Here is a 13,043-nt window from a genome sequence, read left to right as displayed (position 1 = left end):
GACGCCGCTTCAAACGCCGCTGCGCATTCTGGTTTCGTTTTTGCTTTTCCACTCGTTCTGACACTGGATCGCTACATTTGTTTGCATTTCTAAGCTAAAGAAAGACGCACTGTAAGTATTTTTACACCTAGCATCACAGTGCATATTAGCGGATATTTTGGTGTTTTTCAAAAATATTTAGTGGACTTCTGAATCCATTTTGGCGTAATGCTCGGAAACAGAAGTGGCAACACTGCCGTAATTGTCGTCAAAAATTACATTTGGTAGCGCAATACCAGCGGTAGGAACTCAAGGGAGGGAAAGCAAACATAACCTCACTGATGCACAACTGCAGGAGTGTCTGGACACATTGAAGACATAGTGTCCAGGCAGCCGGATAGGGATTGGACATATGATGCCCTCGTGGGGGTTTTTCAAGGGGAGTTAGAGAAGGCCCAAAGAAAAAAGGGACGAAGAAAAGGAAGACACACGCCAAAAAGCTGGTGGGACGGGGAGGTGAAGGCAGCCATAGCGAGACGACAGGAGGCATCCAGGGAACACAGAGTCGCAAAGAAAAGGGGGGCCCCACCAGACGAAGTGGATGCAAAATGGAATGAATACCTAGAGAGCAAAAGGGAGGCAGCGACATTGGTCCAAGCCAAAATAGGAAAGGCAGGAGTCCAGTGGATGATGGAGGTAAATAAGAAAGATAGGAATGCTGCAAAGAGGTTTTGGGAGCACGTAAGGCTACAAGGGAAGAGAACAGAGGGCATGCAACACACTCTGACCACACAGGATGGAAAAAGGGTAGAGGGAGAGGAAGCACAGGAATTTATCAGACAAACAATTGAAGCAGCATTTGCAGAGCCTGTGGCGGATGGTCTAGGGGAGAGCAGGGACAGCAATGGGGCAGAGGAGGAAGAGCCTAGGGAGAGAACAGCAGGGGACTGGGACAGAATAGAAGGCAAGGTTCCCATCGGAACAGCGACAGGACCAGACGGCATACCTATGAGATTAATTACCATACTAGGCAAAAAAAGCAAACTGAAATTACGACAGATCATTGAAAAAGTGGTAGAGGGAGGAGACGTTCCAAAAGACTGGAAAGTGAGCAGGATGACACTAATATACAAAGGCAAGGGAAACAGGGACAACATTAAATCCTACCGACCAATTACGGTCACATCAGTTATTTACAGGCTAGCAATGCAGATGGTGAAAATGAGAATGGAAGAATGGGCAGAGCGTGAGGAGATCTTGGGAGAGTTGCAGAACGGTTTCCGAAGGGACAGACGGTTGCAGGACAATCTATTTGTCATAACGCAGTGTATAGAGATAGCTGAGGCAAGTCGGAGGCCTCTATGGATGGCATTTTTAGACATTAAGGGGGCATATGACAATGTGAATCAGGAAAAACTTTGGGACCAATTGAAGGGATATGGCGCTGATAGAAATCTGGTTGAATATCTACAACGTATATATTCAGACAATGAGGTCGTGGTAACCTGGGAGGGAGAAACTACAAAACCAGCTAAAATTAAGAGAGGGTTAAGGCAGGGCTGCCCACTGTCACCTCTACTTTTCATGGTACATGTGAGCCAAATGGAAAAGAGGTTGGAAGAGTGTAGGGTAGGAGTTGACGTGAGTTATATGCAGGATGGTCAGAGGGTAAACCAAGTGTTGGCTGGACTAATGTATGCGGATGACATTGTTCTATTAGCAGACAAGCGAGATAAGCTGCAGGAACTAGTTAAAATCTGTGGTGAGGAGGGCAACAAGCTAGGACTCCAGTTCAGTAGAGAGAAGTCAGGGATAATGGTCTATAATGATGAGAAGGGGGACCCACTAGAAATACAAGACACTATGATAGACCATGTGAGTACGTATAAGTATCTAGGTGTATGGCTAAGTGAAGGAAAAAAATATCTGGAAGAGCATGAGAGGATTCTGAAGGACAAAGGAAAAAGGAATTCAGACATTATGAAGCATAGAGCACTATGGAACTATAATAGGTATGAGGTGGTTAGAGGGGTATGGAAGGGAATCATGGTACCGGGCCTCACATTTGGAAATGCAGTCCTGTGCATGAATTCAGAAGTACAGTCAGGGCTAGAGGTCAGACAAAGAAGTGTAGGAAGGCTAGCCTTGGGAGCCCATGGGAACACTCCGAATGAGGGAGTCCAGGGAGATATGGGTTGGGCGTCGTTCGAGGTTCGGGAGGCCATCAGCAAACTGAAATATGATCAGAGACTAACTCAAATGGAGGAAACAAGGTGGGCAAAAAAGGTGTACAAGTATCTGTACATGAAAAGTATTAACACAAAATGGACTAATAGAACCCGAAAGTTAAGAACGAAGTATTTACGGGTGAGGGATGGGACGCAACAAAAGACTAACGTGAAAGTGGAGGTAAAGGAGTCGGAAAGAAAGATGTGGAAAGAAAGAATGCAGGAAAAATCGGCGCTAGGCATATATAGGACACGAAAACAGGACATCAAAAAAGAGCGATTATTCGATAATTCGCGGGGCAGTTCACTGCTTTTTGAGGCTAGGACAGGGACTCTGAGAACAAAAACGTATAGGTCCAAATTTGAAGAAGTGGATATTTTGTGCTCTGCATGTAAAACGGAAACGGAGACCATAGAACACTTGGTTCTGAGGTGCGCAGAACTCCGCCCAGCCCTCCCAGAGGGGACAGCAACGACCATAGAGATAGCGCTGGGATTTACTGGGGAGGACGGGCGAGTGGATGGGAAAAGCGTGACATTGACGAAGGGGAGGTTGGAGGATTGGTGGCGGAAATCAAGGGAGGCGTGAATTTCGAGGGTAAAAGGATAGACAGATTAGATATTGTAAGAGCGAAAGGGAAAAGAAAATTAAATTAACAATGGGGGAAGTATAGGCTAGGTGGCGAAAGCTACCGCCCAGTACAAAGGGTAAAGCCATTATCATCCATCCATCCATCCATCCATCCAGTGTAAACAAAAATGGCGTCCTTCTGCGCGTAGGTATGAGCCTCGGCGCGCAAACTGTGGAGCGAGCGTGGGACAGCCGCTCTCATCGACTGCTGGCAAGGCCGTCTAGATGATTTGCGGCGCCAGAAAAGGAACGTCGCAGTGTACGCGGAGGCATTGCGGACCCTCGGGTTTCTTTGTACAGCAGCGGAGGTGAGCCACAAAATCAGAAACCTGTCCCAGATGTACCAGTAAGTGTTTGCTACGAAGCACTTCTTATTAGCGGACCTGCGCATTTTAACGGCGCGGCATTTTTCGACGCCCTTCAAGTGCGTAGACCTTGGTTTTTTCACCTGCACCTGTTCTGTTTAGTTGCTTTGAATTCGCGTTCAAGAGATGTCATTGCACTTTATGGAGTGGTATCGTTGTTTAGTTTTCGTTCCGGTTTTCTGAATTGCCTTGTGGCTATGTTGTGGCTGTGTGCGTGTGTGTGCTGCATGGTTGGTACTCATACGGCCGGCGTTATTGCGACCCGGTCGCAATAACGGAAATCCAAGCCAAATCGTTATTGCGACCCGGTGGAAATAACGGAAAGCAAGCCCAAAGCACGCAGGGAGGAAAAAAAAGAGGAGAGGCCCTTTCCACACAACACCCTGGGAGAAAAGTGTGTAGGAAATCACGTGGTTTTTCCACGATCGTGAGGCCATCTTGTCCGGGCAGCTTAGCAACGGCGTCGTAGTTGCTGCTTGCAAACCGCGCGGTAACAGACGGCAACGGCGTAGCATTTGCGGTGCGGCGTAGGCGTACTTTTCTCAACTGCTCGAGTTTGTTTTTGATCGTGCTCACAAGCTGACATTGGCGCCATTCACTCATATCTCAGGTTGAATTCGCTGCAAAACTCTCGTTGTTGCGTGCATGGATTTCAACGTGCTCGGCGACCACGATCGCACGGGCATTTCGTCTACTGCGTTGCAGGTTTGCAATTGCTTTTCTATCTGATGTCATGGTCAAGAAGTGCGAAAAAGGCGAAGCTCTCACTGAATTAGGAGGCCTTTTCTCACGTGTTTATTGAGCCCATGTCCTGTGATAGTGTTATTTGGGGTAAAAAGTACTTAGTGAAATGAGGATCCACATGTGTGCTGAATTTCATTGATGCCTGTGGTTATGTTGAAGAAAAATAATTTAATACATTCATTACGTACCATAGATCGACTTTCATTTTATGTATTGTCGATCACAAGTAAAGTGTGCTACTATGCAGTGACATTACAAGCTAGTATTTCATCAAGTAGCGAAAAGCGGTGCGTACAGCTGTAGCTCTGCACATTAAACATGAAACACAGTATTGAAATGATGCACAACACCGTGAAACTTATACTGCAGCCATTGGGTACTCCTAAACTTCTAGAAGTCTGAAAAGCTATGGTAATATATATTATGCACAATACTAGATCTGTAGATATGTGAAATATGCTATGTTGCCATGCTACAAAGGGTGGATTGATGGAGGGGGGTAGTCACATTTTAAACATGCATTTCTTGGACTTTTTTCATTGAGATAAAAGGTGTTCAGTATGGTTATCCTGTGTAAAATATCAGATAAATCCTCCCCTGCCGTCTACTATATGCATTTTGGCCCTCTCTGTTTCTGTCACCTGTGTGAGTGGCTCTTGGAGTTGTGAATCAAGTCATTGCTGGCATGTCTACCATTACAACACGTTATGATATTACATTTTGCATTTAGGGTCAAGAACTCAAACTTTTTAGTATACTTGCCCATCCTCACTGCTGTATACAAGAAAGCATTTGTTGCATCACCAGTCGCACGAAAACATGCTATTAAGATAAGTATAGTATTTAAGACCAAAAACAAAGTACCGCAAAATTTTTCTTGCCCTCACTTCTGCAGCAGAAGGCACTGTTGACACAGCCAGCTTCCCAAACGTACGCAGTGGAAGCAGATTGCAACATTCAGCAACAAGAGCTGCATTAAAAGGCAGGTTGAACACCACGGTGGGGTGTGACCATGCATGGCAGCATTGTTCACGGCTTAGCCGAAAGTAGACAAGTGCACACTCATTCAGCATAAAGCTGGGAGGTTTGTGCTGTCCACCAGAGAGTGCGATTAAAGTGTGGCCAGTGTGTGGGACAATTTTATGCGAGCATAGCATGCAAACAACCCAATATCAATAGCCTTGCTCAGGGATCTCATGCATGAACCTCTAAACTCATTATAGCAAAGGTGGATTTTTTTTACAACCTCATGAGCACATTTGACAGCTGTCCACTCAAAAATCATTATGCTCTAAAATAGAAAGTGTTGCAGAGTAACATTCAAATATAAGCCTTGTGCCAGGAAGCTGGACATGAAAGGCTTCCAGAGTAGCCATATACGGAAACATTTCAGGAAGCTTAAGTTTAAAGGCAGTACTTTATACTGGATTAAGGTGGGATAGTTTGTTCAGAAGCTTTATGAAATACACTGTCAGATCCAAGACGCACAGCATTACAAAAAGAAAGAAAAGAAAAACTAAGTGCTTTCAGGCAATCGGTATGTGAAATCTCTTAATTTTAGAATGTTCCCCAAAGCTCTTACAAAATTTGATAAAAAATTTTTCAGAAATGACTCAAAAAACCTGAGCTACCGGTGACTATTGCATGCAATTCTCAGTAAAGAATTCAGGGGCTCGTTCGGTCGAATGTGAAATTTACCATTGATTTTATATGCGTCTGTTGTTGGATATAAAATCTGGCGCCGCCATGGCTGCCAGGCACTTACGCTTCGTGTTTCTACAGGTTATGCAGATGGTGACTGCTTATCATGACAGCATCGATGCACCGTGTCCCGTTCCTGATTACACCGTTTGCAAGGACTGTACGTGCCAGCCCTTCATCTGCGCTACCTTAGATTTCAAGTCACTACTGGACATGACAGCGCTGCCTGCGGTTGATTCTCTCGCTTGCTGGCCACCATGATCACCCTCGGACGAAAGACTACTAAAGCAGCCGCCGCAGCCGACCATTTCGGGATCTGGCGCCGCCATGGCTCCCAGGCACTTACGCTTCGTGTTTCTACAGGTTGGTTATTCCTATCGTTGTGTAAATGGGAAACCTTTTAGAAAACTGGCATCAGATCCCACCCAATGCCTGTACATGCTTGCATGTCGCACGATCTTTTTAGGATTGTGCTGCTGTATTGCCGTTTTTTGTCTGCTTTCAAAGTTGCTCTTACTGCTTGCCGGGGATGTCGAACTGAATCCTGGTCCTCTTACCAAAGAGCAAGAACAGGAAATGTTTAATGCTATTATGCAGATACCATCAATCTTGGAAAAACAGTCCGACATACTTGACGAAATTCGTTCGCTTCGAAGTAATCAGCTGGCCATTGAACAAAAAGTAGAGGAGCTCGCCGCCAAGGTTGTGTGCGCTGAAGACCGCGCTTCATGTGTCCCACAGTTAAAAGAATCGATAGAAAGGATCTCGTCTCGTGTCGAATCGGTTGCTTCCTCGTTTGCGACATTCCACAAACGCCAAGACGATCTAGATAACAGATCAAGAAGGAACAACCTCATCTTTTTTGGCCATCCAGATTCCGAGAATGAAACATAAGCACTGTGTGAAGAACGGATTATGACTTTTTGTGCTGAGAAACTAAGTGTAGAACTTAGCTCGATGGCTATGGAAAGAGCGCACAGACGGGCGTTACTCACCTGAAAAAAACCGGCCGATTATAGTGAAATTCTTATCTTTCAAAGACAAGCAACGCTTACTTGCAGCTGCCTCAAAACTAAAAGATACAGGTTTTGCTATCAGTGAAGACTACTTGAATAAAGTAAGGCATGAGCGGAAGAGGCTGATACAGTTCGCCAAGGAACGTGGCGATGACTACAAACTTAATGTCAACAAACTAAAGTTGGCGAAACAAGTTTACATGTATGACAGCGCTACTGATTCCGTGAAAAGCATAAACCAATAGCCATCAAAGAATCCTGCATCGCAGAAAAGAGCAGACCATAAAACCGACTTGATAATTATTGCCGCCAACTGCCGCAGCCTCAAGAACAAAAAGGAGGAGTTTGAAGCACTCTTGGAATTGGTCAAGCCACATGTGGTTATTGGCACTGAGTCATGGTTGGACGAAACAATAGGCTCCTTTGAGATATTTCCACCTAATTACAATGTATACCGGAAGGACCGTAACAAGCATGGCGGTGGTGTATTTGTCATTGTCGATAATGGACTAAACAGCATACCTCTCAACACGGAAAGCAAGACATGCGAAACGGTCTGGTGTAAGGTCATACTGGCTAACGGTTCCTCGATGGCTATTGGTTCATTTTACAGGCCTCCAGCCCTTAAAACACCACAACCCCTATTTGAATTGAGCAACATCCTATTAACCCTGGAAGCATCTTACGTCATTTTAGGCGGTGATTTTAATTTACCTAATATAGAATGGGTCTCCCTTAAGCCAAATATAAACACCACATCGCTTCTTCATACTGCTTTTCGTGAAATGATTAACACTCATTCCCTTTTTCAGTTTGTGGAGTGCCCAACTAGAATAGGCTGTAGTAGTGCAAATGTACTTGATTTGATTTTCTGCAACGATCGCACCCTCATTTCTTCAACCACCACAATTCTCGGTTTAAGCGACCATGAAGTGGTAATCGCAAATTATCCTGTTTTGCCGAGCACCGCAGAAAGCTGCCACCACGAACAGTATTTCATTACGACAGAGGAGACTATATCTCGCTATCGCGTGAACTCGACGTCTTTCTCCCAGAATTTACACATCACAGTTCCAATCTTGATATACATTCCACTTGGCACTTACTGAAGACAAAACTCCTGTCCTTAGTGCAGACGTATGTTCCATCACACACCATTTCGTCGAAGTGTCAAACAAATAAGCTTTGGATGAACGCCGCCATTCGAACCTTGATAAACAAAAGGCACCGCTTATACTGTAGGTACTGTCAATCACCAGAGCCTTCCTTGCACTGTAAATTGAAGGAGCTGAACAAGACTATAACGCGAGAGATGCGTAGGGCCGAACGTGCGCATCTGGGTGTTCTAGGCGGAAAAATGAAGAACAATCCAAAGCAAGTATGGAAGTATGTAAAAAGTAAGCAGCATATAAAAGACAACATTCCCAATATTATAGATAACTTCAACTACAGCTCGGATCTGGAAGGCAAGGCTGAACAGTTTAATCGTTATTTTCACTCAGTTTTTTCTCTGTCGGCATGCCCTACAGACGATTTGCATATCGTGAATGAGTTTACTGAGATGAGTGGCATAGATTTCTCAGTACATGGAATAGTGTTACTTTTGCAGAAGGTCAAGGTAAACACGGCACCCGGTCCTGACCGTATCCCGAACTATATCTTGAAGAACTGTGCAGTTTCTGTCGCTCCCTTTTTAGTAACTCTATTTCAAAAATCAATGGATGTTGGTGCCTTGCCCGATGACTGGAAAAGCGCCAACGTAGTTCCTCTATATAAAAGTGGCGACAAAACAAAAACTGTAAACTATAGGCCTCTCTCCCTAACAAGTGTCATATGCAAATCGCTAGAGCACATCGTTTACACTAATTTATTTACGCACCTCCAGGATAACAACTTTCTTGGTCCAATGCAACATGGCTTCAGGAAGGGCTTTTGGTGCAATATGCAACTGATAGAGTTTGCTCATGATGTCGCTTTCTCAATTAACAATGGTTACCAGGTTGACTGCATATTTTTGGATTTTCAAAAAGCTTTTGATTCTGTCGCACATAACTTATTATTACTGAAACTGTCTACCCTCAAAGTTCCACCCACCCTGCTGAAATGGCTCGAAGCATATCTCGTCGGTAGAAAGCAACGCATTATTCTTGAAGGTGTAAGTTCATCAGATATTGCTGTTTTATCAGGTGTTCCCCAGGGATCGGTTTTGCGCCCTCTTCTTTTTTTAATATTTATCAATGATATAGTTGACCGGGTTTCCTGTCTGGTCAGATTGTATGCTGATGATTGTTGCATCTACCGTGACGTCACTTGTCTAAGCGACTCCTATGAATTGCAAAGTGACCTCGACTCTGTCCTAGCATGGTGCAAAACATGGAACATGCGATTAAATTTTTCGAAATGTCAAGTTCTGCAATTTAAAATAAAAAGCAACCATTACCTACCCAGTACTCTTTAGGCGGCAGAAACTTATCATTTGTTAAAAATTACAAGTACTTAGGTGTTATCTTCGCAAACAACCTTTCTTGGAACGATCACGTAAACCATATTGCTGCCAAGGCTAGTCGTGTGTTAAACTTTTTAAAGCGCAATTTCAAGCAGGCACCTGCTGATTTGAAGGAGACACTCTACTTGACAAACGTGCGTCCCATCTTAGAATATGGTTGTGCGACTTGGGATCCTGCAACAAAAACACTTATCAGCGAACTCGAACGAATTCAAAAACGAGCAGCAAGGTTTGTGTCCGCAAACTATGATTTCACCAAAAGCTCCTCTCAGATTTGCAAAAATTTGGGCTGGCCTTTACTACAAGACAAACGCAGATACCTTAGACTTAAACTATTTCACAATATTTTTATAGGCTCAACAGGTTTGTCTAAAGATTCATACATGAAAGCCCCCAGCTACATATCCTCTCGTTTAGATCATTCTTTAAAGGTTCAAGAATACCAGTGCCGTATAAATGTCTTTAAAAACTCATTTTTTCCCAGAACAGTGTATGACTGGAGTAAATTGCCGGAAGACGTCTTAGCCCCGCAATCTTCTTTTGAAAATGCTCTGTCGAGACTTTTGTTGAATTAACTTTTCTTGCGTCTTTCTTGCTTTCATGGTTCTTTTGTTATAAGTTTGCTCAGTATTGGAATGCGTTGTATTTTTATTGTTTGTTTGTTTTATACGCAGTGTCATCTGCATGACAATTTATACTTTGCAATTGTATCCCCCCTACAAAAATGCCCTCAACAGGCGCTGTAGGTACCTGAATAAATAAATAAATAAATAAACAAATACCTTTATGCACTCGCTGTAGTTTCTACCGGCATCTTTGTTATGCCTGCAATTAATTCGATCCCGACTTAACGCATTCATTGATGCCACATGCCCTTAGGTTATTCTAAACTCAAGGTAGACACGTGCGCCAAAGCAGATCAGTAAATTGTTATTCTTTTCACAATACAGCCACTACCAGCGGCGTAGGCTGAAATATTTTTCGGGGAGTGTTATACGCCGCTGGTAAAAAGCAAAAAGAGACCCTGCACTTAAACAATACCTTAGAGATTTTTTTTTCTTTAATAAAGGCGAAGGGTTAGTTTTGTTCACTGTAATATCTACATAAAGATACAAATGCACTCAGGATCCCGAGAACTTCATTCATAAAAAACATTTATTTTCTCACAAAAAACAACTCATACGGAAAAACGTAGCTATTTACAATATTTTCACATCATATACAACAACACAAAAGCTTCTGCTCTACAACAAAGTCATCAACTGCAAACAAATGGCATTCTACTTCTACCCCATACATGCAAACCTGTGGGGGCCTGTGCCCATACGGTAGCACGTTCCTTCGTTGGCTTTGAAACGCATGCGCAGTCGGCGCGGTGGCGAAACGTCAGCCCGGACAAGATGGCACCGAGCTTGTTTCCGGCTTCACAAAATGTCATGTGACGGCCTCTCCTCTAAGTTTTCCTTCCTCCAAGGCCCAAAGCGTTACTTTCACCCATGAATTGCCTTGGCTTTGTTTATTGTTGTCGGACGGGATTTGGGCCGCCGTTTTTGCATCGTTTGCTTGTTTGATCAGCCTCTGTCAGTGCCTGGACGTGTGATTTCGGGGTCGCGCTTCGATTTTAGCTGGTGTGGTAAAGTTTCCTATGGTCGTGCAGGCGTTTGGCATCATTCTCACCGTGTATATGTGACTTTGGCTTTTGCGTGGTGCATTGTGATCGATTGATTCGTTGTGAAAGGACTCTTGTGTGCTTGCGTTGTTTGGGTGCTCGCGCTTGTGCAGTGCCTTAGAAGACGCTCCAGCTTTCTCCGGAAAATCTTCTTATAATTGATCGACGTAAATATGCTTTTATTTCGCGTAATTTATGGGTTGGTCGAGTAGGCATATGTACGCTCATTCATTTCGAGCATTCAACCTGATTTGCGCAGATGATATGCAAGTCAATAATGTGAATTCATTACAACGTCGGGCCAGTGTCATAAATACGATTCAGGCTTGGTGGTTTTGCAGTCCCCGAGGCATTCGTCAGTTGAAGCGAGCTGTGGTTCCGTATGTACGAGGTTGTCCACCCTGAACACGCGAGTGCGTGGCCCCACTCTGGAGGGCCACTGCGTCCGGCATGGCCGCTCATCGCAGCCAAGTGGCGCAGGAGAGACCTGGACGTGGTGCTTCACGTCATCTACCACTTCGCTTCGATGCGAGGCCATGCCGTGCGCAGTGGCCCTCCAGAGTGAGGCCACGCACTAGCGTGTTTGTACTAAGAGTTGACGACCCTGTACATTCCAGACGAAGGGCAGGAGTTTTCAAAACGCACCAGGTGAATATTGCCCATGTGCTAACTAGTAAATTTTGCGGGGATTTTGCAAATGTTGAAGATGCTCTGCCTCGTTCGAAGTTCTGTGGAATTGTTTACCTTGTGACGATTAATTCGGTCTACATCGGGGGAGACAGCTAGAAACATACCCAGGCGGCTGAAAGAGCATTGCAGTGATGTCGGCAGGAATCAAACAGCTGCTGTGGCAGAACATGCACAACCAGGGCGTGAAATTGCTGGGGAGAATGTGGAAATCTTTGCCACTGAACGAAATTTGTAAGTGTGGCTGCACCTGGAATCCTATATAATATAGATGATGCTGAAGACAGTCATCAGAACAAAGGGGGAAACCTTCACCAGGCTTATGCAATGTCATTGCCCCGACTACACGAAAACAGCGCAAACTTCATGAAGGACGCAGAAAGGGGAGACGAGACACAGGCGCTGACTAGCAACTGAAATTTATTGCCCTGACACATCGGTAAATATACTCAAGGCATCAAAAACAACAAGAAGGATAAGACATGAAACATAGACAATGGCAGCAGGAGACGAGCAGGAAATCATGACTGCTGAGCTGTCGCAAGGAAATGAAATTCCTTATCCAGAAGGCCCACAGGTGGGGTGCTGACACAGCGTTCTTAGGCTTGCGATTTTTTTTGGCTTCAATTATTTCTCGCGTGATTTGGTCACTGCATCTGCTCACCTCAGTGAGGAGTGCATTTACAATCGTGGCAATGAACGCCCAGATGTCCCAAGATTCGTGTGCTTACATTGTAGTTGTGCTCTGACAGTCTTTTGTTAAGGCATCTGCCGGTTTGGCCTATGACCATTAGTTAAGGATCTGGCCCGATTAGTTAAGGAGCTGCTTTTTCATGACCGGTCCTTCATTTTGAACGAGCAACTTGTTAGGGTTCTGAAATGTCAATCAACATGTTCGACATGGTCAGTGACCAAAGTTTCATTCTACTATTAAGGCAAAATGGAAACTCCATGACAAAGTGTGCCCTATGCACCGAAGCTAACAGCAGTTGTGCCCTAAGCCCACAATATATTCCACAATTAACGTCAAAAAGGTGGCCAGCAGGTTTGGAATCCTTGATTGTTTTGTACCACTTCTCTCAAGCTGTCTTGCCTGAATCCACGCACATTTTGCGTTAGAAAGCATGGGTGGCAGAAAAGACATTCCAGACAATTGGTGTACGGCAGTGGTGTTATGTGGGAATACTTAATTCTGTCAGTAGGTCATGCTAGATCGCGTGGCAATGGAGCATACCCCCCCCCCTTTAAGACATTCATTTACCTATGAGATTGAACGTCTTTTAAGAGATTAGGGTACCAGTTATAATAGCATAGACATGATGGCACGTGAACAAATTTCATAACTGGCAGCCGCTGCAGTGGCTCAGTGGTTATGGTGCTCGGCTGCTGACCCGAAAGACGCGGGTTCGATCCCGGCCGCGGCGGTTGAATTTGTGTGGAGGTGAAATTCTAGAGGCCTGTGTATTGTGCGATGTCAGTGCACATTAAAGAACCCCAGGTGGTCGAAATTTCCGGAG

At 44.6% G+C, this 13,043-nt stretch overlaps 1 pseudogene across 1 annotated transcript in view; it reads left to right on the top strand.

Moving 5' to 3' along the window:
• Nucleotides 1-2,976: 2,976 nt before the first annotated feature.
• The window catches only part of LOC149357924 (uncharacterized), a 77,750-nt pseudogene continuing 67,683 nt past the window's right edge, over nucleotides 2,977-13,043 (top strand). The window contains exons 1-2 of the transcript XR_016291904.1: nucleotides 2,977-3,146; nucleotides 5,730-6,011. The product of XR_016291904.1 is annotated as an uncharacterized LOC149357924 (transcript). The remainder of the gene's footprint in view (nucleotides 3,147-5,729; nucleotides 6,012-13,043) is intronic.

This window comes from Amblyomma mixtum, chromosome 3 (genome assembly GCF_055824585.1).
Source record: "Amblyomma mixtum isolate Tamu chromosome 3, ASM5582458v1, whole genome shotgun sequence".
NCBI lineage: Eukaryota > Metazoa > Arthropoda > Arachnida > Ixodida > Ixodidae > Amblyomma > Amblyomma mixtum.
This window is presented reverse-complemented; position numbering and strand designations above follow the sequence as displayed.